The following is a 25,000-nucleotide window of genomic DNA, read 5'->3' as shown; positions in this document are numbered from 1 at the left end:
AATTCCCAACTAATATAGCAATAACCGACGTCTGGGTGTGGGTAATGTTGGATTTACCCACGGTTGGTGTGGTTTGGTCACAAGGTCAAAGCCCGAGTGACCAAACAAAGACAACCGTGAGTAAATCTAGCATTGCCCACACCCAGACATGAGTTATTGCTATTATACAATGACATTATTTAAGAAAAAAAAATACTTACTTTTCTTAAATAATATCTTTGTATAAGGGCAACGTGCTGTCCTTCTCCCACTGGACATTTCCTTGAGCCTTATCAGATGTAATGAGTATCTGTTTGGGACTTGCATTCCCATGCATACCCAGTACATCAGTGCTCAGGAAAGTAAGCAACAGAGAAAAGAAGATCTCTGTTGCTCTGTTTTTCTTTCTTTTTTTTTGTTTTGTTTTTAATTAAAAAAAACTATAGTGCAGTTTAGGGGTAGGAGATAGACAGCATGGATGAAATACAAGGGATGCATACCTGATTTCCCTAGTATTTTATCCATGCTGCCTCTCTGGTATGTCTAGAGTCTGGACTACAGATTTTATTTTTATTTTTTAAGAAATAAAAACAAAATTTAAAGACTATACCAATGGAAAAAAGTCTGGGCAACCAGACCATTTGCCGTTGGTATATTATAGCAATAAACGATGACGTGGTGTGGTATATTGAAAATTTACCCATGGTTGGCATGATTTAATCATGAGGGTGAAGCCCGAGTGATTAAATAAAGACAACCATGGGTAAATTTCAATATACCACAACCACGGAGTCAGTTATTGCTATTATACAATGACATTATTTAAGAAAAAAAATACTTACTTTTCTTAAATGTCTTTGTATAATGGCACATTACTGTTCTTCTTTGGCTGGTGGTATACTGCTTCCTTGTGTTGATGTACTGTGCATGCGTATGGGACTTGCGTTCCCATGCGTACCCAGTACATCAGTGCTCAGGAAAGTAAGCAACGGAGAAATGAAGATCTCCATTGCTCCGCTTTTCCTTTCTTTTTTTTTTTAAGTAAAAAAAAAAGGTTTGGGAAGTTTAGGGTAGGAGAGAGACAGAATGGAGGAAATACAAGGGAAATCAGGTACGTGTCTTTAGTTTTAAACAATGTACCTGATTTCCCTTGTATTTTCTGCATGGTGTCTCTCTCATATGTCCGGAGTCCGGACTACAAATTTTGTTTTTGTTGAAAAAATGTTAAAATTAAAGAATATACCAAAGGAAAAAAGTCCGGGTGACCGGATCTTTTTCCATTGGTATATTCTCGGATTTACAACAGGCACGCTGGTTGGGTTGGCCAATCAGTATGCTTGTTTTAAAATGTTAATGGCCAGTCATTGTATAATATCGGATTTACAATGGGCAAGCTGGTTGGGCTGGTCAGTCAACATGCACGTTTTGGAATGTTAATGGGCAGTCATTGTATAATGAGATATATTACAGGCAATATCGCACATATGATTTATGTCCTAAAGTTATGTAAATAACAACTATTGACTGTTTTTATTAATATTATTGCACTTTCCTTTAAATGCTCACTTTTCAACTCTTCTCATGAAATTACTTCAGAAGTCAGTATGGGATTTAGAAAACAAATTCCAAAACATACAAGCAAAATGGGACCAGACAACATCCCAGGCTGCGTTTTACATGAACTTCAGAATGAACTGGCTCCCCACTTAAGCACCATGTTCAATAATAGCCTTGCATCAGGCTTTGTGCCCAATGAATGGCGCACAGCAACAGCTATCCCTGTCCACAAAGGGGGAGCTGCCACTGATCCCGGGAACTATCGACCTATTAGCCTGACGAGTCTGATCTGCAAGGCCATGGAACATATCATCATGGAACTCATAAACAAAGACATTGGTAACCTCCAAACTCTGGATCCCACCCAGTTCGGGTTTGTGAAAGGCAGATTATGCCTCCTGAGCCTGATCAACTTCTTTGAGGTAGTCACCAAAGCCGTAGATGAGGGTAAGGTGGTTCACACAGCCTATCTTGACCTCACCAAGGCTTTTGATACCATCTCCCATTCAGGAATTATAGCTATACTCAGTAAACTAGGTATAAATCCCTACATCACAAGATAGGTTGACAACTGGCTCACTGACAGAACCCACACTGTAAAAGTTGCAGACTCCAAATCTGACCTCAAAGCAGTGACAAGTGGAGTACCACAGGGTTCCATCCTGGGACCTCTCCTGTTTGGTATCTACTTCTCTGAAGTACAGGCTAACACAGAAGGCCTCTGGCTATTGAAGTTCGCAGATGACTGCAAACTAGGAGCCATAGTCATGTCCCCAAATGATGTGGACATCCTGCAGAAGGGCCTCGCTGAGACAGATGCCTGGTGTCAGAGCCATGGCCTCAAGCTCAATGCCAAAAGGTGCAGTGTCATCCCCTTTGGTAAAAACTCTGTACCCATGAACTACCACATAGGCAGCAATCTACTTAACACTGAATGTGTGATAAGAGACCTTGGGACCCAGGTGGACAGTAGTCTCTCCTTTGATATTCACATCACCACAGTAGTCAGGAAGTCCTTCTACATGGCACACCTCATCATAAAAGGGTTCTCATCCAGGAAAAAAGAGGTCATTGCTCCCCTCTACTCAACACTCATTAAACCCATTATAGAGTACAACACCCCTTTTGGAATGTACCTCACAAGACATCTGCAGCAGCTGGTGATTACTGTCCTCAAACAAATGCCCTACACTGACCGCCTCAAAAAACTCCAGCTTTACTCCGTAGCATATCGCCTACTCCGAGGTGATCTCTGCCTAACATATAAAGCTATGTCAAACCCAGAGCTGTTGGACATGCAACACCTAAAGAAATCCCAATCCCTCCGAGCTACATGCTCTAGGGACCTAACCCTTGTCACCACAATAAACAGGACATGCTGCAGGGATAGATTCCTGCCCCAGAGACTTCCCATACTCTGGAACAGGATACCCATCTATGTCAAGCAAAGTTCTTCATTAGCACTGTTCAAGAAAAATCTTGATGAGTGGATGGGAAATAGGAAATACATCTCAGGGATCACTTCTGTGTCTCTGCTCGACAGTGGCACAGGAAAATAACTTTCTTGGGTGGCGTAAGCCAGGGAACCTTGTTGGCTAGGCTTATGTAGGCCCTTGGGCTGATAGCCTAGTATCTACCTATGAACTTATGAACCTATGTATCAGTGAGAATAGAATGCATCCTAAAACAATACAAAGGGAGCCAAAGGTCAAAACAATTGCCATTCTGCATGAACATTTTTTTAGAAAATTAAAAGATAGACAATACATTGTTTAATTTAGTAGTAAAAAATGGGTGTATTGACTAAAATGTTTATTCCACTACTACATTACTCAGGAGCTAAAACATTATAGCTTATCCTGTTTTATTACACATTACAGTTGAAATTAATCAAACCATATAACCAATAGCATCGGGTGGTAGTTTCTTTAATTAATAGTAAATTCACATGACAATGCATATAGTCCCTATAAACCAGGAAAGTTTTTTTCCCAACACGCTGAAAAATAAAAAAAAAAAGCAAAAAATAAATGATAAAGTTTGAAGTATGATCCAGGAAAGCTTTTCCCAACATGATGGAAAATAAAATACAAAATAGAACAATTCAGTAAGAAGCATGAATCAGGAAAGTGTTCCTCTCCTTTTTATGTATAATAGACATCTAGATATGTAATACCCTTTACACATTATAGAACGACATAATATGATCATCAGTGGAGCAATCAAACAGAGTAATTCTTTAAATATTGTAATAGTCTAAAATCCAACATAATTCAGTTAGTTTTTGTTATGTTTCTTAGTCTGAAAATCCAGAAAGTTTTATTTTTCTGAAATAAATTAAATCCATCTGCATCACTTCTAAGTGGGCTAGCTGTTTCTATGCAGCAAAGGCCATGTTTGATCTGCAGGTTGTTAATTTGTTATGATGAACCCAAGTAGTTAGTGTGGAGATCTTTAATTGGGGAATCTGCATATGTTTGAGATGGAACTGTCATTCTTAATAGGAGGAAAACTAAATGGTGTTTAGTCATGAAATGGGTAATAGAAGGCGAACTGCGAATAAAAGGAACCAGAAAATGAAAAATGCGGTTTCAGTCTCTTACTGTCTAAGTTAACCTATGGGGTAGTTAAATTATTTTCATGATCTTTGCATTTTGTCTGTTATCATTAAGGGGCTGGTGATTCTTGCAAACTATATCACAACAGCTCAAAGAAATGTTTTTCAGACCTGTAATGTGTCAAAGAATATTTTTCAAATCAAGCCACAAAATATAGTACAGCCATTTATATATATATATATATATATATATATATATATATATATATATATATATATAAACTGTTTTTTATATATATATATATATATATATATATATATACATATATATATATATATATATATATATATATATATATATATATATATATATATATATATAAAACTGTTTAGTTTTACGTATGCTGAATTTTTTGAGACTCACCTCAAAGAAACACCACCTTTCCATCTTATTTGTGTGACCTTAGAGGTAGTTTGCATATGTAATGGTGTATGGGGGGAAGAAAACTCCAAAAAGTGAGTGTCGGTGTCTTTATTTAAGCAAAATATTATACTAGCTCCAGGCTTGATGAGAAGCTCAAGGATGGTGGTGTCATATTGCTGCCAGGGAGTGTGCCTTAACCCCATCACTGAAGCAGCCTTGCCAGCTCTGCTATGTTTGCCATCGGGAGGGGCATGTACACCATGGAACTTGCAAAACATTCCAGCCAAATGGCAAACCATTTATCATGCAGAGATCACCAGGCTGTTAATGATGCTGCTCCAGTGAGTCTAATCATTCTCCCTCCTTCACCCTGTCTCTCCACTAGTCGTGCTGCTAACTGAACATGGGCCATCTGTGGGTACAGTCAGGGCCTTATTCCTCTGCAACTTTTGGGATGGGTCTTGTTGAAGATTTTTTTTTATAGTTGGTAAAATGTAATATTTGTTAAGTGGTGGAAAAGTTGAAGTTTGCAGCATCCTATGTAGGATAAGTGGGACTGGGTAGCAATTCCAAAACTTTTGCTTTAATTAAAGTTTAGCACTGAAGTCAAGTAAATGTGTATTTATCTGTGTGTGTGTGTGTGTGTGTGTGTGTGTGTGTGTGTGTGCTAGCCAGTGCCATGGAATAGTGCAATAAAGCCTTAATGATGCCACAGGTGACTCAGGCTTAAGGAGTGGCTTATGCATCTGAAGACCTAGCCTGGGAGGATGACTGTGCCCATTGCGTGGGGAGGACACTCATACAGGCATTTACTGTGGAAAAGCATGATACATAGATAGGAGTAGCCCTTGGATGTAAGCAGGTGAACAGAGGGAGAGGTGGAGCAAAAGGGCTCTATGTTACATGAACGAACAGTCAAACTGTCGAGTACAACATACTCGACAACCTTTGATTGAATGTTCATGTAATCGGAGACTCCAAATCTTGAAATTTGGAGTTCGGAAATGTTTTGGTCGGCCATCCTAGTCACTGTAGCGTGTGATGTAGGCACGCTACACTGTTCAGAATGGCTAGGTGAGAGGCTGCTTTATTTAATATACCAACTCCAAGATCGCTGTACATTGGGGAAATGGCAATTTACCAGTAATTGCAACAAGCGATTACTGGGAAATTGTCCTTTCCCCAGTGTACAGCAATCTCGGAGTTGGTATATTTAGTTAGGGGGGGTGTGGGATGAAGTCCCCCATGTTGTTTTAAAAGTAGGTTTGTTTGTGTAGGTGTGTAAGTGTTTGAATGATGTGAGTGTGTAGGGGTTTGTATGCATTGGTTGTATGTGTGTGTTTTGCATGTTAGTGTAGGGAAGGTGTGGGACAAACAAAATCTTTTGATTTTGTTTATTTCACGGTTTTAAGGTTTCAAGGTTTTGAACTTTCGATCATAGTGTGTCGAGTATGTTGTACTCGACATTATGATCATTCGTTCTTTTAACATAGACCCGACCAAAAGATAGGGTATTAATGAAAAGTGCTTTAGAACAGAAAGAGTCCATGGGCTATGAGAGAGGTTGGTAAATCTGGGGTAAGCGGGAAAGAATGAAACTGAAGGCAAGCCAAAATAAATAAATATGTAAGACTGAAAAAAGCCAACAATAATGGGGGATGACAACTTAAAATCAAGGACAGTTTTTTAATATAATCATAATTCAGTTAAAAAGTATATAGCGCAAGAGGTTTGCCTCCACCATTCCTTTTCTGAATAATAATAATGACTACAAAGCCATGCTGGCTTTACTGACTGACTGCAATCCTTAGTGGTTTACCAGAAAATCAAATATTTTCAAAGAGCAAAACAAAAGTATGAGACAAAATCTGGGACATTCTGTAAAATCAGGGAAAGTAGAGGCATGGAGGGTTGCAATCCCTTGCACTGTATGCGTGTTTCTGTGTATATGTATGTGAATCTGTCTAGCTGTTTGCCTGTGCCTCTATGTGTGTATATGTCATATTATATTGGTCCACCCCTCCCCTCTGTTCACCTGCTTATGTCCAAGGACTATTCCTATCTACATCTGGGATGACATGGTTGACAGGCCTCAATGCTTTGCCAGACATGGCCTCCACCTGTTACCTCTGGGTTTCCAGATCCTGGCCAATGCTGTCTCCTCCCTTATTGTGCCTTTTTTAGGCAATGCCCCAAAGACAAACCTTCCAACATCAAAGATCTGTCAAAAAGCAAATTGAAGGTTATGGTGTTTAAGGCTAGGAGCCTTAACCTGAAAATGGACTCATTAGAGGCTATCCTTGCACTGCAAGATGTTGATGTCTGTGCGGTCACATAAACTTGGTTCACGGGTGCAAAGAGCACCCCTGCCTTAGCAGGTTATACCTCATGCCACACATTCTGACCCCACAATGAGGTTAGGAAGACTAAGGGTGGTGGAGTCTCTATCTTCATTAAGGACAGTCACACCTCAAGACTGGTTTGCCAGCATGATACACTGGAACTACTCCAGGTGCAACTGACAGTTGGCAATACACCAAGCCAAATTATAGCCAGCTATAGACCCCCCTCCATGACACAAGACACCCACTCTTCTTAACTGGATCTACCTGACTTCATCAAGGTACCCCCTAACACTCTGACTCTTGGTGAATTCAACTACCCCACCATAGACTGGGTGAACTATTCACGCACTAATGTACTCTCTCAATGATATCTTGACTTCATTAATTCTAATGCGCTAGACCAGCTCGTCTTATCCCCCACAAGGGGAGATAACATTCTGGACTTGGACTTGATTCTCACCAGCATGGGTAACCACTGCACCACTCCCATAGTATGTTCTTCCCTGGAGAGATCAGATCATCGGACTGTCTCATTCGAAGTTTCTATCCCCCCAACCCCTCTCCAGCTATAATCAAGCTAAAAAACTTCTGTATAGCTGACTACAACCTCCTAAGGGAAGGTATTTGTAACTTCATACCACCACACCCCTCAGAGGATGCAGACAACTATGCTGAACAGTATGCAAATGCAGTATATAAGCACCTGTACAACTGCCCATACCCAATAGAACTAAAACCTACTCCTCAAGGAAACACAAACCTGCTTGGTGGACATCGTCTGTCAACAGGCTTTACAACAAAAGGAAGAAGCTGTTGTCCAAGGTTTAAAAGGAATAAATTACAAATTGGAAAAAATCCCTTCTTAGCCTCAACAAGCAAATTAGATCACTACTGAAAACCTCCAAGGCCAATTATGAATCAAAACTAGCCTCCAAATCAAAGGGAAACCATAAAATCTTCTTCAGTTATGTCAGGAACCTCCATGGCAAAGCCCAGGTTTGTTTCAAATTAGTACTTAACAGTATCACTTACACTGATCCTGTTGATTTAGCCAACCTGCTAGCAGACAGGTTCAACAGAAACTTTGCACCCCCTGCCCCACCCCAAAGGCCATTTTGACATCCCCAGTACTTGTCCCGCACCTCACATCTCCATAGAGCAAGTGTTACATGCCCAATCCAAGGCAAAGAACACAGCTTCCATGGGACCTGATAGTATCCTAGGATATATTATGCACCATCTCCAGCAAGAACATGCTTCACCATTGAGCACCCTATTCAACTACAGCCGAAGTACAGGCTTCATTCCATCAGAGTGGAGAATTGCCATTATCATCCCCTTGCACAAAGATGGTGCCACTACTGACCCTGTTAACTATTTCCTCATTAATTTGACAAGTCTGAACTGTAAAGCCATGGAGTGTATTATTATGGATCTCATAAACAAGGATATAGACAATCTCCAAGCACTTGACCCTACCCAGTTCAGATTCATCAAGGGCAGATCTTGCCTGTTGAAACTGGTTGACTTCTTTGAGACTGTCATCAAGGCCCTGGATGAGGGAAAGTCAGTACACACAGCTTATCTTGACTTGGCCAAGGCTATTGACTCAATTCCCCACTCAGGCATCATCGAAAAGCTAACACAACTTGGTATAAATCTCTATCTCATCAGGTGGGTGGCCACTTGGCAAATCAACAGGACCCTCAAAGTCAAAATAGGCACCTCCACCTCTGATAGCAGACCTGTTACTAGTGGAGTTACCCAGGGATCTGTCCTGAGACCCCTACTGTTTGGCATCTATTTCTCAGAGGTCCAGGCAAAGACAAAAGTCATGTGGCTGACCAAGTTTGCGGATGACTGTAAGTTGGGTGCTGTCATTGACTCCCCAAATGATGTTAAAATACTGCAAGAGGGTCTCACAGCAACTAATGACAGGTGCCAAAGTCATGGCCTCAAACTAAATGCAAAAAAATGTATCATCATACCATTCAACAAAAACACGACCCCTGCTGATTACCAAATCAATGGCAACCCCCTAAGCACACAACCTGTGGTGATGGACCTGACACTCAGGTTGATAACAACCTCACATTCAACCATCATGTAGCGGCAGTGGTCAAAAAAACTTATTACTTGGTTCATCTCATAAGTAAAGGGATTGCATCCAAAAAAAGGAGGTTATTACCTCTCTATACTTCTCCCTCATTAGATCAATAATTGATTATAATGCCCCATTTGGTATGTACCTTTCCAAACATCTGCACCAAATGGAAAGGCCACTGAAATACCTCATAAAGACAATCCATGGCCTCCAACACCTGTCCTATGCAGAAAGGGTCAAATCCCTATCAGTCTGCTTGATATTGTACAGATTGCTCAGCGGTGATCTGTGTCTTGCCTGCAAGGCAACCTCAGACTCTGCCATACTAGAGATGTTCCACATCCATAAGTCTAACACCTCACTCACTACCTGCTCAAAAGGCCTGAATCTAATATACAACATCAACAAAACCTGCTGGAGAGACAGGTTTGTCTCCCAGAGGCTGCCACATCTCTGGAATAGACTTCCGATACACGGCAAACAGAGCACCTCATTGAACCTCTTCAAGCGCAACCTTGATGAGTGGATGGGAAACCACAAATTTGTCCCAGGGATTCCACCTGTGTCCCTCATTGACAGGGGTGACAGGTGCTGACTGAGGCTTCTTTTTGGGGATAAACTCTTGGCTAGACTTGTAAAGGTCACAGGGCCATTAGCCTATTAACCTCCTGTGATTCTATGATATGTGTGTGTACATTAAATACTTATATAACACATTCTGGATGTAAAATACTTCGTCCAGATATAATTACATATGCCAGAGCAACCTTGAAACATTAGGTAAGGGACACATTTTGAGTAAAAAATATAATAAAGGAATATACTAATAAAAACATACCAAACTGTTTGATAGCCCATTCTCTAAGAACAATAATGTTTTCCATGGTTGGCATTACAGGAAAGTAATGAACCTTTCATGGGTGGTGAGGAGCTGTTCCTGTGATGTGAGTCTGCACAACACCCTTGGGGATTCCATGTTATTTCCACATAGCATAACTGGTTTCATATTTCCTGACTATATATTTATATATATATATATATATATATATATATATATATATATATATATATATGTGTGTGTGTGTGTGTGTGTGTGTGTGTGTGTGTGTGTATGTAGATATATATATAAAACTTTCTTACCCTTGAAAAACCATGAAACAGAGGAAAACTGATAAAAACAAACCACATTGGAGCCAGAGTAAAGTATTTTTTCACTGATATCTTCTTCCCCCTCCTTCCAAACATCCATACAGACTTATACATAATATATGTGTGTGTTTGTGTGTATGTGTGTGCGTATACATATGCAGGAACACACCAGGGGTGAGGTGTTGTGAGGCACAGTCCCAAAGGCGTGTCATATTTGCGCATGCACATCCTAAAATGCTGTATTACATTTATTAAATGGGCATCTATACATTTTTGCAGTTTGAATTTTACATTCAGTATTTCATAGTAATTATATGTTTTGGATCATATCTTAAAGCAACACATTAGATCTGTAAATTTAATTAAGTGATTGTTTTACAGGGTTATACATTTTTTACAGCATGGAATTTTATTATGAAACTTTCATGACAGTCAGCTAAGGGATCCATTTGCCAAACCATTGTGTGTTATTGTACAATTAGTCATATGGAGAAGAAACGACTGTTCAGAAGACACATTTGCTATTTGACATAAAAGAATATTCCCTGGAGGAGACAAGAATGACTACTTGTGGGAAAGGAAATTTGCCTCTTGAGAAGAATCTAGCAGTGGCATCTTATGTTGTTTACAAGTTGTAGGACATGCTGGAGATGGCAATCTATATTGAGCCTATAAGACTTTTATGTTTTTTATTTTCAAGTACAGTTTTACTTACATCTGGATTTGACTTACTACAATAAATGAAATACACAATAGTTGGGATTTATGCCACAGTGTATTTCATCCACAGTGCGTGTTTTATTCTGCATTCCTGGTCAAAAGTACAACAGGAATTATTTCAAATTTTACAAGTAAGTAAAACACAAAAGTTTACACAAAATTCAAAATATAGCACATGACTTCACCCACTATGTGGTTTTGCTAATAATATAACTTCTGAGGCTGCTGCATTTTGGGAAAATGTGAATTTCCCCTGCAGTGACTTCATTTGAAGACAGTACATGTTCACAGTCAACAGCGATCACAGCAGTGTCCATCACAAGTAGTGTATAATATCTGTTCTTCAACGCTGTTTAAAAAGGTGCATTATTTTTTCACATAGAATGGATGTGAGTTCTTTCAGATTAACTGGTAACTTTAGTTTGCAAGGAAATATACATAAAAAGTTTCCTTTTTCCAAGGAGATCTGTGAAATAAAGTATAAGTTTCTAATCACAGATTATGACATTATTTTAGATTTTAAGTAGTATTACATAAAACTGAGACATGATATGTACTTAGGGAAGCAGAGGTTAATTTTAAAATATAGTCCCTATTTTTACATTCCAAAAACGGATAGCAGTTCTCTCTTAATCATGTCCAATGGGCTAATGGCCATCTCTCGCTCTCTCTGTCTCAGTCTGTTTTAAATTCCACTCCAGTAATAAGGACCGTTTTATGCTGTCACAAATTCAAAGTCCACAGTAACAATCCTGCTGTCCTTATTTGTTTTTTGATTGCGACATAAGCATTTAGAGAACACAAGACCGTCTCTTCTACATGAATGAACGTATTTACTGCTTCTTCCATATCCATGAAAATACTAATTCTAAATGCAATATGTCAGCTGTTACTTTAGAAAATCACCACAGATTTTGTTATAAAATCAACTTTTATTAATTCCCTACTTCAGACAAATGTATGAAATTCTGCTAAATGCAGCAATTTTGGATCACCAGTTATGTGCTCACCACATTCACCTCTTCTGCAATTATGGGTCAAGCAACAGTGCTGTTATAGTGGGGTGGTGTGTGCAGTTTTTACTTTAAACCTTAATATTTCCACATTTGATAACTTATATTGTGTGGAAAAAAATCGGTCATTTAAGTGAGAGTCATAAGAAAGAGGCCTAAATGAGACTGATGCATGGTGTCAAAGCCATGGTCTCAAGCTAAATGCAAAAAAAATGCGTAGTAATCCCCTTTGGAAAAAACAGAGTACCCGCAAACTACAACATAGGAGGTAATCCCCTGAAATCTGAAGAAGAAATAAGGGATCTAGGGACCCAAGTAGATAGTCAGCTTTCCTTTGATAACCATGTTGCCAAAGTGGTTAGAAAATCCTTCTATGTGACCCATCTGATCATGAAAGGGTTCGCATCAAGATCTAAGGATGTAATGGTGCCCCTCTACTCTTCCCTCATCAGACCCATTATTGAGTACAATGCATCAATTAGAATGTACCTGGCTAGGCATCTCCAGCAGCTGGAGAGACCACAAAGGTACCTAACCAAGAGGATTACTGGCCTCAAACAGTTGCTCTATGCAGCACAATTGAAAAAGCTAAGACTGTTCTCTGTTGCATACCGCTTTCTCAGAGGCGATCTCTGTCTAACGTACAGAGCCATGTCCAACCCAGAATTGTTGAACATTCTCCATCTTAGCAAAACCAAATCTACTCGAGCTACATGCTCTAGGGATATAAACCTCAACACGACAATGAATAGAACATGCTGGAGGGATAGATTCCCTTCGCAGAGACTTCCCTTACTATGGAACAGGGTCCCGATCTACATAAGACAGAGCCCCTCACTATCACTCTTCAAGAGGAACCTTGATGAGTGGATGGGTAACAGAAAGTTCACACCGGGGATCACACCAACAGCACTACTAGATAGGAGCCAAGGATACTAGCTGCTAGTACAAGGGTCTAGGGAACTACTAAAGGGGCGGTGAATACCGCACAATGTGGCTGGGCTAATATATGCCTTCGGGCAGATAGCCCAGTACCAGCCTATGAACATATGAACCTAAGAATAGGAGGAATGAATGGAGTAGAAAACAGAAGGAAAGAAAGAATGAAAGAAAGGTCAACTGTCTGGTTTTAAGAAATGTTCTGAAAGGGAGACTTTTTTCTTTATTGGTTAATATGTTTTGTTTCATGACTATGTATGGGGGAGCTGAATTTAGCTGACTCACCAAATGGTCAGCAAAATATGGTCAACTACAGTGATGGTCAATAGGTGTTCAACATCCCACAATTCTCATGGTTAGGAAAAACGCCTTCTCTTCGACATTGTGCAATCCAAGAGTTAGTATATATATATAAAAAGTAAAAGGCGCATAGACTGGAAAATAAAAACTTTTAATTCAAAAGTAGTAACAAAGGTAAGCGCTTTTGAGGTTGCCCTCTTCTTCAGACCTTAATAAAAATGTGAATATCAAAATCGTTTAAATACATGCCAACAACCAATAAAAACACTTAAAATAAATAAGTGATGCAAGCCTCTCTTTCTCAGGAGAGGTTTTAAAGAAACAGCATTGTTAAGACCAGGTGATAAATACGCTTTGAAATCAACAATCCATCTTAATTCTATAAACTCTGTTTCGTTACATATATCACCTTCTCTTAAACTTTCATTAATAATCTGTAACACCAAGAATTTAAAAAGTATGTTGCAAACCAAAATCTAAACAATGTTTAGCTAAGGCATTAGTTACTTTATTGTTCTTTATATCATTGAGATGCTCCATTATTCTCTCTTTTAGGATACGATTGGTCGTACCTATGTAGTAAGCATTGCATAAACTGCACCCAGCAAAATAAACTATATTTTTGGTGCAACAATCAGCAAAGAACCGAAATTCTATTGGTTTCAGGTACACTGGATGCATAATCATAGTAGTTGACCAGATGTTACTGCAGATTTTGCATGCTCTACATGCATAGGTTCTCTGCGTTCAGAAACAGACTTAGCTCTAACATTATTATGTCTGTAACATAATCTTTAAGATTTTTATTATTCTTAGATATAATCAGCAGAGGATGTGGAGGGTGCATGGGAACTTGCCCCCTGCAAAAAATGATGTTTTATTCTTTTGTTTTATTTTTTACTTTTGTTTTTGCATATGTCACGGTTATTGCTTAATGCATGTGTTGTAGCTTGCTGATGTTCACATTGTCTATATTTTGTGGTCAACAATCTGGATGTTAACATTTGGTTCTATTGATGAAACTCAGTGGACCCATATGAATATATATGCATGTGCATGGCTATTTTTACACATATATTGAAGCTTTTGAATGGAGCTTGCAGTACAGTGGGGGTCAGGGAATTTACCATTTTCCCCACCGTAGTGCAATCTCGGAGCTGGTAGATATAATACGCAGGAGGTGTGGAGGGCACAACCCCCCCCCCCCCCAAAAAAAAAACTGATTTTTGTGGTGTTTCATAGTTTGACTCTTCAGAAAGTCAATCATACTGTCTCAACCATATGAAGTTCAACTTTCCATTGAGTAGCTCTCCTGAATGTGCTTGTCCTCTGGACAATCAAATCTTTTTAATGTCATGTTTAATAAATAGCATTAAGAAGTTCAAATACATAACAGACCAAATTTGCTAAATATCAAAAGTAACAGGTGCTAATCCTAATCTTAATGCTGTTCATTCCCCCAATAACCCTAACCCTAACCCTACACTTTACCTTAATAAAAACCTTCCCATAGCACTGCCACTACACAAGACACACTCAGATACACAAACGAGCACTAACACACACTAACAACACTACACCTATCTCCTTAATTAATCTTGACCATAAAAATAAAATACTTACACACACACACACACACACACACACACACACACACACACACACACACACACACACACACACACACACATATAAAACCTCACCCCTCTCCTGTCCCTGACCCTAACCCTGACCCTCACACACAAGATAGGTTTCACTCACCCATTCCCTTGACATTTGGACTTTTCAGCTATCTGTTACTCTGTTACTTACTTCGATATTAAGTACCATCCCTTGACGACCAAATGATGTTCTACAAATTGACAGGAAAACACACGCACATATATATACAGAATTATGACATATCAATATGTCAGAATCCCAAAACTCAAATCATCAAACTGTCTACAGTTCAAAACATTAAATCTAAAGAAAGTCGCAATGCATGCAAAAAAAAAAAAAAAAAAAAAAAAAAAAATGAAACACCGCAAATAATGTGCATAAGAGTAATTAAGCCACAAGGTGCTGGAACAGTTTTATGCACATTCGTTAGCTCATTGACTCATGTTCCAGCAGCTTGTGTCTTAGTTACCCTTAAGCACATTATTTGTGGTGTTTCAAAACATTAAATCACTGAAACAAACAACAAAAAAAAAAGAATACATTTTCTTTCAGGGGAGCAAGTAACAGCTCTGAGAATGTACTACACTGGGAAAAAGGCAAATTACCAAAACCCTGCTTTACCATGATCTAACTCAGAAAAGCTAGCACATTTACTTTCAATCAGCTATACCAGATTTTCCCATTTGATACAATAAAATATCAACCAAACATTAGACCACTATATATATATATATATATATATATATATATATATATTTATATGAATGAAAATGTCCAAAGCTGGAAGGAACACCACCAAATAACTGTTTCAAAGAACAGGATACCAAATACTCCTTCAGAAGTTTAAAACCAGAAAAGTTTAATGCAATATATATATATATATATATATATATATATATTTTTATACACACACACAAACACACACACACACACACACATATATAGCTAGATATAGTAATAGATACAGATATAGATATACATATACATCTATATCTGTCTGTTTTGTTTTCAGTAGGGAGAAGGTAGACATCAGAGCGGGGCTTTCAAAAAGGCTGAATGACACTCCAGCACATATGCATCTTAATGTGTAGGTAGATTCATGTTAATATACATGCTAGTTTAGTTCTTCTTTCGGCTTTTCCCGGTTAGGGGTCGCCTCAGCGGAACTCTAGTCCGCTAATGATTGGCAGTAGATTTTTACGGTGCCGAGGTGCCAGCCCGACGCCCAACCTTCATCGAAGGCATGCACATTCACGCATGTCTTTCGAACGCCACTCAACTGTGGGGAGGACATGCAGACTCCGCACAGAAAGTGCTCCAGCCGAGAATTGAATGGGAGAACCTCTTGCTGTGAGGCGACAATGCTACCGCTGCACGACTGTGGCTCGTTAATCTACATGGTAGTGTGACCTTTAAATCAGAAGAAATCATAATTATGGGAATTAAATGATCTTGCATCAAGATAGCTTTTGTTTTACCCATTATAATTTCTTGTGAAAGGACTTTGTTAACCAAGCATAAATATCTCCATAAGAAATTAATAGATTTTGTTCCTTATTTTGCTTTGTAAAATATCCACAATTTTTGAATTGCTGAATGTAATTCTCAGTCTCTTTTGAACTTCCCTGCACTTAATAACCATATGTTTCACTGCAGCAGATTGTCAGTGAGGCTGCCACCAAGTTGTCCAAAGGGATGGAAATTCTCCTTCAGTCATAGCCATTCCATGCTTGCACGTGCCCAGTACTGCTGATGGGCCAGGTATCCACTGGACATTTCAAGTGATTAGACTCCTTTCATCTGGTGATATAATCCCATATCCACAATCCCCATTCCTTACATAAGATGGTAAATATTCCCAGAAGGACACTTTCCCTACCTTTTTGTTGGGAAAGGCAAACAGGCAAGGCCTCATCCTTTCTTTCAGTCTCTGGCTGGCTCTAACAGTGTTGGCAGTCACTAATCAAAGGACAAATAAAATAATCAGACTGGATGATCAGGGCTACAGCCACACTTTTATCACTCTATGCTCCACGTGTCTTTCAGATGGTAATTTCTCTATAAAATGAGGATTTCAAACCTAAAACTCAATATTTATCTCACTTGGAAGATTTAGGCAATGATACATCTTTACAAGCATAACAGGGATGAAAACTTATACAGATAAAACATAAATTGCAGATGGCATACAAGATACTATTGTTAATCTGACTTATGTCCTGGATATAGAGGACAGTGAATCTTTTTTCCATGTAATCAGCAACAAGTTGTGTTTCAACCAATCACTACAGTACAAATTGAAAAAGGTATTTTTTCTTGCTTATAGTCAGACAGTGTGCATACGTTTTCCATCACTCTGTACAACAGACACCAACGTTTTCAAGATTATATTGAAGGAATGACGTTGATAATTGATTTGGACAGGTTTGGTTTCAGTCAGCAGAAGTTTAATGAAGAAAAATGTGGTGAAGTCAAACAATATCAACAGGCAGTGATTTAATGAAGAAATGTGAAATAAAGAAGATACGATATATAATCGTATTAAAAATGCCACATGAAAAGGGATAATGAGTTATAATGGTAAACAGGAAAACGTATCTGATTAAAGGAAACGCATAGCAAAGTAAAAATTAGAATATGTAACAATTTCTTGGAAGAAAATGTTAACTAGAATAAAATAACAACATAACAGAATATTCTTGTTAGAAATAAGGAACTGCATATGAAAACATATGAGGTATGAAGGGCCGACAGAAATAGATGCCTAGAGATCAGACTTGTTGTTGTTTGTCTTTCGGCTTTTCCCGGTTAGGGGTCGCCACAGCGGACCTCCGGTCCGCTAATGATTGGCAGTTGGTTTTTATGGTGTCGAGTTGCCAGCCCGACACCCAACCTTCAACGAAGGCACGCCCATTCAACGCATGTCTTTCAAATGCCCACTCGACTGTGGGGAGGACATGCAGACTCCACACAGAAGGCACTCCCAACTCGAGCAGAGAATCGAACAGGAGAACCTCTTCCTGTGAGGCAACAATGCTACCGCTGCACCACCATGGAAGTCAACGATGTCTAGAGATCAGACTAAGAGGGAAAATTATATAATGTGTGTATTAAAAATCAAATTTGATAAAAAGTGGATGAATAACTGTTATTTAGAAATATAGCACAGATTCAGTGCATTAGAACCTTGTGAATAAATAAGTCATCTGGGCCAAATGGCTTCAAATATGACATTTTTCAGAAAGATATACATAGATGGGTTAATATAGTGAGAATATATTTTTGTATTATTTTTAGACAGAAGGACATTTCACATTCTTGGTTAAGCAGAATAACAGCCCCAATAAACAAGAAAGGGGAATAGTCAAACCAAAATATTGCACACACCAGTGATGCTAAGACAATATTCTTAAGACTTTTACAAGAATTGTGTTAAAATATTTGAAAAGTCAAATCTTACAGTATCTAATATATTTGCTCAGTTTACTTATATTGATGGTCACTCTAGCACTGATGCTTGCATACTGTTACAGCATTTAATTGAAAAGTATATTTTTATAATGAAGTGGCCCTTACATGAGTAGTTTTTGGATTTAGAACCCACATCTGAAAATAAGAGTATTTTCAAATTATGGGTTATAAAGAAGAAAAGAGATTTCTCAAAGCCATTAGCAAACATTAGATCTGATTTGCATTCAGAGACATATATACAAGTAAAGTAAAGTAAAGGTCATTTAATCTTATGATTTTGCATGGACAAGGAATTCAGACATGAGTATGTATTAGAACCATGGCTCAACTCACTTTTTATCGATAAATTATTTTAGCTGCAAGAGGCAGTAGGAAGTTTGCTTAAACTGCAAGAGGAGTAGCAATAGATTTTGAGAATGATTGGGTCCTATTAGCAATGTGAAAAAGTATGCTTATTAGAGAATTATATGCCATGTATGATTTGTCAGTTTTAGGAAAACTAAAATTATGCTGTATAGACTGTATAATAAGAAACAGCATGGGATTCGAATTAGAGACGAAAGAATAGAGGAAGTCTCTAACGTGTCACATTTGGGCATAATTAGTGAGAGGAATGGAAGATGAACAAGTCAGATATTTTAAAAACAAGGATAGAAAAAGGGAGTGGAGCACTAAAGAGTTAAGCTATGCAATTGGGAAAATGACAGTTAATCCACTTTATGAAGCTCTTAGAACTGATATAGATATCCCCTGTTTCAACATAGGATTGAATTTGGTATAGCAATAAGGAAATGCATTTGTTAAAGTAATTTTATAGAATAATAAAGAAAGAACTGTTCTGTTCAGAATTCTTTCCCACTATGTATCTTTATCTATCTATCTATCTATCTATCTATCTATCTATCTATCTATCTATCTATCTATCTATCTATCTATCTTTCTATCTGTCTGTGTGTGTGTGTGTGTGTGTGTGTGTGTGTGTGTGTGTGTGTGTGTGTGTGTGTGTATGCGCATGTGTGTGTTACAAATTCTTGATTTGAAGGTACTTCTATACAGACAATTTATTGCTAAATGTATCCAGCTGGATAAATCACAAGAAACAGAAATAATGGCTGATGTTTTAAAAAAGATAATGTCTGGGGCAAAAACTAGGGAGTCTTCCATTTTGAGAAATGCAGACTTGAGCCTGGCACATTTAAACTATGATTTGAAGAAAATCATTAAAACGTCTACAACTTGTATTGCACATGTGTGAAATGCGATTAAAAATATCCATATACAAATGAGCAAAATAATTCAAATGCCAGCCTTTTTCTGGTCTTTATGATATGACATGAAGTGAAATCAGCAATAAGAGTTATGTAACAGTACTTATTGATAAGTCTTTAAGACATGACTATGCAAAGCTGAAATTCAGAATATAAGAAGACAATTGCACAATGCCAGGGTAATCCTATGGGCTAGGCTTGTAAAGGCTCCAAGGACATTAGCCTAGTACACACATATGAACCTATGAACCTTTGATATGTCCTTGATGATTCAATGAAGAAGAGAATGAGGTGGGTGTCATTAAGATGTCCATTCTGTGAGTACTGTTAGGCTGCATATAGTGAAGAAAATATTTGGCTAAAATGTTAGAAAAGATTATATGGATAGAATGGAATAATTAGTTGATTGTCTGCCTTGAATTAATGAACAGAAATGATGATTTTTGCATATACATTTCAGTTGATGCAGACAACCAAGAATAGCTTGACGAGACTCTAGGAATAAACTAGTTTAGCAAAAAAAAGGAGAGATTGGTAGAATTAATACATTTGGTTATAAAATTATTTGTGTTTACTATAATGTAGCTTGTTTGTGTTCTTTTGTGACAATTTCTAGCAGCAAATATTGACATAAATGTTTTGGAATAAACTGCAACTTAAACTGAATTCAAAGAAAATAGCTTCAAACCCTTTATCCTTAGCTAGTAATAATGTAGAAGTAAAATTGTAGACAATGAATGTTTTTCTCTTCATAAACTCCTGATGATAAATCTGTGCCATCATTACTTTTACAGTTAAGAAATAATTTTGGAATAATTTTCTCCATTACTCTAGAGATGATACTGAGTATAATTGCTTAAGTACTGCGATCCTTGAACTCATGTATGTCTATAATTATACTCCTTTTCCAATTTCTGACCACATTTATCTGTTCTAAAGATACAGAGAGAGAGAGAGAGAGAGAGAAAGAGAGAGAGAACATGGCTGGGTAAAGGGATCTCCTAACGCATATTTTGAGTAAAGGGATCTGCTAACCTATCCATGACTTGAGTAAAGGGATCTGCTAACCCTTCCATATCTTGAGTAAAGGAATTTACTAACCTATCCATGACTTTAGTGAAGGAATCTGTTAACCCTTCCATATCTTGAGTAAAGGGGCCTAATAACCCTTTCATGACTTGAGTAAAATGACCTGCTAAAACATCCATGACTCACTGACCCCCAAATTCTTTGCAGTACCCAGCCTTTGTGATATGTTAACTTTTAAATCTGTAAAAAACCTAAATTACTTCTGCTCTTCAAATTCTCATCAACCTAAAGGTAATGAGTTTTATGCTGAACTACTCTACTGTTATTGTTTTCTGTCAGTCCTCCTTCTTGGTGCATCCTGCAGTTCATGACATTCATTTGTGTCTCACTGTAAGCACAACATGACACAGTCACACCCATTTCACTTCATATTATGGTCCTAGTTCTGCTTAATTGGCTGCACTTCTTTATTATCCCAGTTTACCTTTTTCTACTTTTATTCTCTCCCTTCTGTGACATTTCAGCTTTGCTAAGTTTTAGACATGAGTTCAGTATACAGAGCAGAAATTTGCACTGTAAAATGTGCAAACATACTGCTGGATGTATGTGAAAATTATGTTGTGTGTAAGGTGCCACTTCTTTTACATGTTCCAGAACCTTTATATGAAATCGATAACGATTTTCTGAATTGTTTCTTTCTTTAAACAATTTCCCCAATAGCAGCAAAACTGTTTTGTTTTACTCAATTGTTAACCAAGTGCCCTAACTGATACTTTGAATTTTTTTTTGCCATAACCAACCCAACAAGTGTAAATGTAGTAAATACAGCACAGAGTTTGAGCAGTAACTCAAACAGCACAAATCTGGGTGGTATGAGGAAACCGGAGTACTGTTAATAGTATAAAAACAATTCGCCTAAGTCTTAGGGCAATATCCAAATGCTTTGACACAAATGTTTTGTTATATATAGCTATGGTTTTATAATTTTAGTTGACTGGCTTATTGTGGAATTATGCCTCTTGTTGTTGTTTCATATAACTGTAGTCCATCTGTGGGTTAGAGTTTAATGTTTAATTGATGAATGTCTGATCAGAGTTTAGAATGCATGCTCTATGTAGTGTAATGCATCACATAATTATTGATTATGCTACTTTGGTTTAGTTATAAATTATTCATTGAGCAAGCTAACAATTAAATTAACAGATTTATTTATTTGTTTGTTTGTTTGCTTATTTATTTATTTGTTTATGTATTTAAAGTCAAAGTAAACGTCATTGTTATACAGATCAACATAGAAAAAGTGAATATCACTGCAAGACATTTCGATACTTAGGCTCGAACCATATGAATGACATGGATCCTGGCACCCGGGACACAGCTGACCGTAACCTTCTCCTTGTCCAGCCTGATGATTTGGACATCTGTGTGTCTCACAATGGAGTCACCTATGACTAAAAAATTTATTTTAGATGTGCTTTACCTTAGGGTCATATTTGGTGAGACATTGATGCATGGGTTTTTATGTGTATTGAGTCCTGTACGTGCTGTATTAAGATTAGCATGTTTGTGTTTGGAAGGTCTCTGATGTTTAGGTAGGTTTCTGCTAAGTACTCCTACGTATGATGGCTTATGTGTTGAGTGCATGGTTTGAGAAGGAGGTGTAGTATGTGAGCTGGCAACCTGTTCAGTGTTACTATTCTGTGTGTTAGACAGCAAGGATTCCAGATTCTTAGTGCAGATGCTTCTCTCACAAATTATACTTAGGTGATTTAGGAGTAAAGGGTTGTCAGTGTACATGAGGCAGCTGCTACACTGCCTCAGGATACCCATGTCAATCCGGCTGGTAGCAGAAATGGAGAGAAACTGACCATCCATAATGCTAGGTTAAATCTGGTTTTCACAGTGGGGACAGGAAATGGAGGGGAGTGATATAACTGGGTACTCTTAAAGGGGTCTATACTAATGGGGTGCTTTATAAAGGGCCTATAGTAGTGGGGGTTCTCTAAATGGTATGAGACTATTGTAGATTTGATGGTTTTAGGACTGCATAAGGGACAAAAGCACAGCTGAGGTGTTTTCTGAGTAGCTAAGCACAATTTAAGGACTTCTTGGCCAGATCACAGGCAGCTACTATGGGAAAATTCATCTACTGAAGTTTTTGTGTAAATAACCACCAATGGTTACCCTTACTGCATGGTAGTGCATGATGGTGCATGGTGGTGTGCTATGTGTAAACAGATGAATGCAGCATAGCAGTGGCCAGTCACCTAACTCTGTGGTGCTGTGTTAAAATAACGGCAAACCGGTACAAATGTGGGCCTTATGTAGCAACAGTGAGCACACTGAATTGAACAATGTAACCAATAAAAATCTCAAAAGTGAGCCCTGCCAACAACCTTTAATCAGACGAGTCCTAACTGCACTCTCCTGCCACAAGGTTATGGGGAGGCCTTTCCAACAAAACATAGCCTAGTTTAGTGCTCAGTGTAACAAACAGAACCAGATTCAGCAGGCCTGAATCTAGTCTATGCTACAACAGATAGAAAGTGCAACAAATCAGCAAAACAGTTTTAAAAAAATCAGCAATATAGAAAAAATAGTTTAAAAGTGCAAAATTCAGTATAAAATTGTACTTATGCCTAGCAGGATGCAACAGATTCCTTGGATTGCACATATGAACTGAATATAGCAGAGCAGTGGCTGGTTGCCTCTGAAGGGTACATCCCGAGCAGCATTTGAAAAGCCCATTGAAAACAATCAGCAGCACAAACTAATGAAATACATGCACCTACCTGCTAATTGGACATTAATTACTGTAGGGACAATGGCTGCCAACAACAGCAGCCACTGATGACACTCATGCATGCACAATATACCAGATGAACAATAATACAATAAAGTCTGCTGCCAGAAAAGACTAGTGACTGAGGGCCTGTGTGGTCTTCATTCAAGTGCCTTGACACATCTGTTGTGCATGATAGTATATACAGAAAAAAACAGCTCAGATGGTCATTGCATGTGCCATACTTCACAATATGACAACAGTGTGGTATCTGCCTATAAGTACTGAGGCTCTACCACTGTAACATCAAACACCTGGAACAGAAAATTAACAGGAGGAAGAAGATGGCATTAGAGATTTTATTGTGGAAAGTCAACTGGCATAGTAAGTTGCAACACAACTAACATGGCAAGGTCTGCTTTATAACAATGTACAGTAGCTCCATTCTCAACCCCCTCCCTGGCATTCCTGAAACAAGTATACTTTCACAACTGGTCTCTATGATTTTAACTTCTAATACCACCCACCTCCAGCCATCCCCAGGAAAGCCATCTCACGAAGTTTAAGCACCTAAGTAATGCTGTCATTTTCATCAGATATCACATTTTCATGCTTCATCGTTGCAGCAGGTAAGATTCACAAATGTAAGATGGCAGCGATTAAGTGAATTAACTATCATTAATATGGTTTTGTGGGGTTCTGAAATACATTAACAGCAGCACAGGATATATCCAGACTGTAAAGGTTGGGGCATTGTATTGCTATCATAGTACACCAATACACAACACCAGACTGTAAAGTTTGTGGTAATGCATTGTTGTCATAGTACACCAATACACAACGCCAGACTGTAAAGTTTGTGGTAATGCACTGTTGTCATAGTACACCAATACACAACACCAGACTGTAAAGCTTGTGGTAATGCACTATTGTCATAGTACACCAATACACAAAACCAGACTGTAAAGTTTATGGTAATGCATTGTTGTCATAGTACACCAATACACAACACCAGACTGTAAAATTTGTGGTAATGCATTGTTGTCATAGTACACCAATACACAACAACAGACTGTAAAGTTTGTGGTAATGCATTGTTGTCATAGTACACCAATATACAACACCAGACTGTAAAGTTTGTGGTAATGCATTGTTGTCATAGTATAGAAATATGCAAGTTGTTCTCTGTCACAGCATGTCAACAGCAGTAATATAATTATATGTAAAATATATTTATAGAAACATACAGTTCTTCCTGCAAATGATGTTTTAGGATTTGAGTAGGATGTGAATGCCATCAGTGTGTGTGTGTGTGTGTGTGTGTGTGTGTGTGTGTGTGTGTGTGTGTGTGTCTGTGTCTGTGTGTCTGTGTATGTGTGTGCGTGTGTGCATGTGTGCGTGTGTGTGTGTGTGTGTGTGTGTGTGTGTGTATCTTTTAAATAGTAAAATGGCATGCCTAGTAAGTGATGTAATTTGCAAAGAATGTGTCAAAAATGCTTTATTTTTGAAATTACACACACACACACACATATATATATATATATATATATATATATATATATATATATATATATATATATATATATATATAAAGCAGTAGGGCATTGGAGAGAGTGGATTGTGCAAATTCCTTCTCATGTCCTCCAGATGACTTTAGTATCAGAGATATAGCACAGAGAGGCTTTTGCAGCTTTCACACAC

The 25,000-nt window shown here is 38.1% G+C and overlaps 1 protein-coding gene across 1 annotated transcript in view; it reads right to left on the bottom strand.

Annotated features, from left to right (window-relative positions):
• GALNT9 (polypeptide N-acetylgalactosaminyltransferase 9) overlaps positions 1 to 25,000 on the bottom strand; it is a 2,692,403-nt gene that overhangs the window by 1,732,119 nt on the left and 935,284 nt on the right. The gene's annotated exons all lie outside the window — the stretch shown is intronic.

Source organism: Protopterus annectens, chromosome 1.part0, assembly GCF_019279795.1.
Source record: "Protopterus annectens isolate FY-2018-M chromosome 1.part0, PAN1.0, whole genome shotgun sequence".
In the NCBI taxonomy this organism is placed as follows: domain Eukaryota; kingdom Metazoa; phylum Chordata; order Ceratodontiformes; family Protopteridae; genus Protopterus; species Protopterus annectens.
The sequence above is the reverse complement of the archived record's forward strand: the minus strand, read 5'-3'. Positions and strand labels throughout refer to the sequence as shown.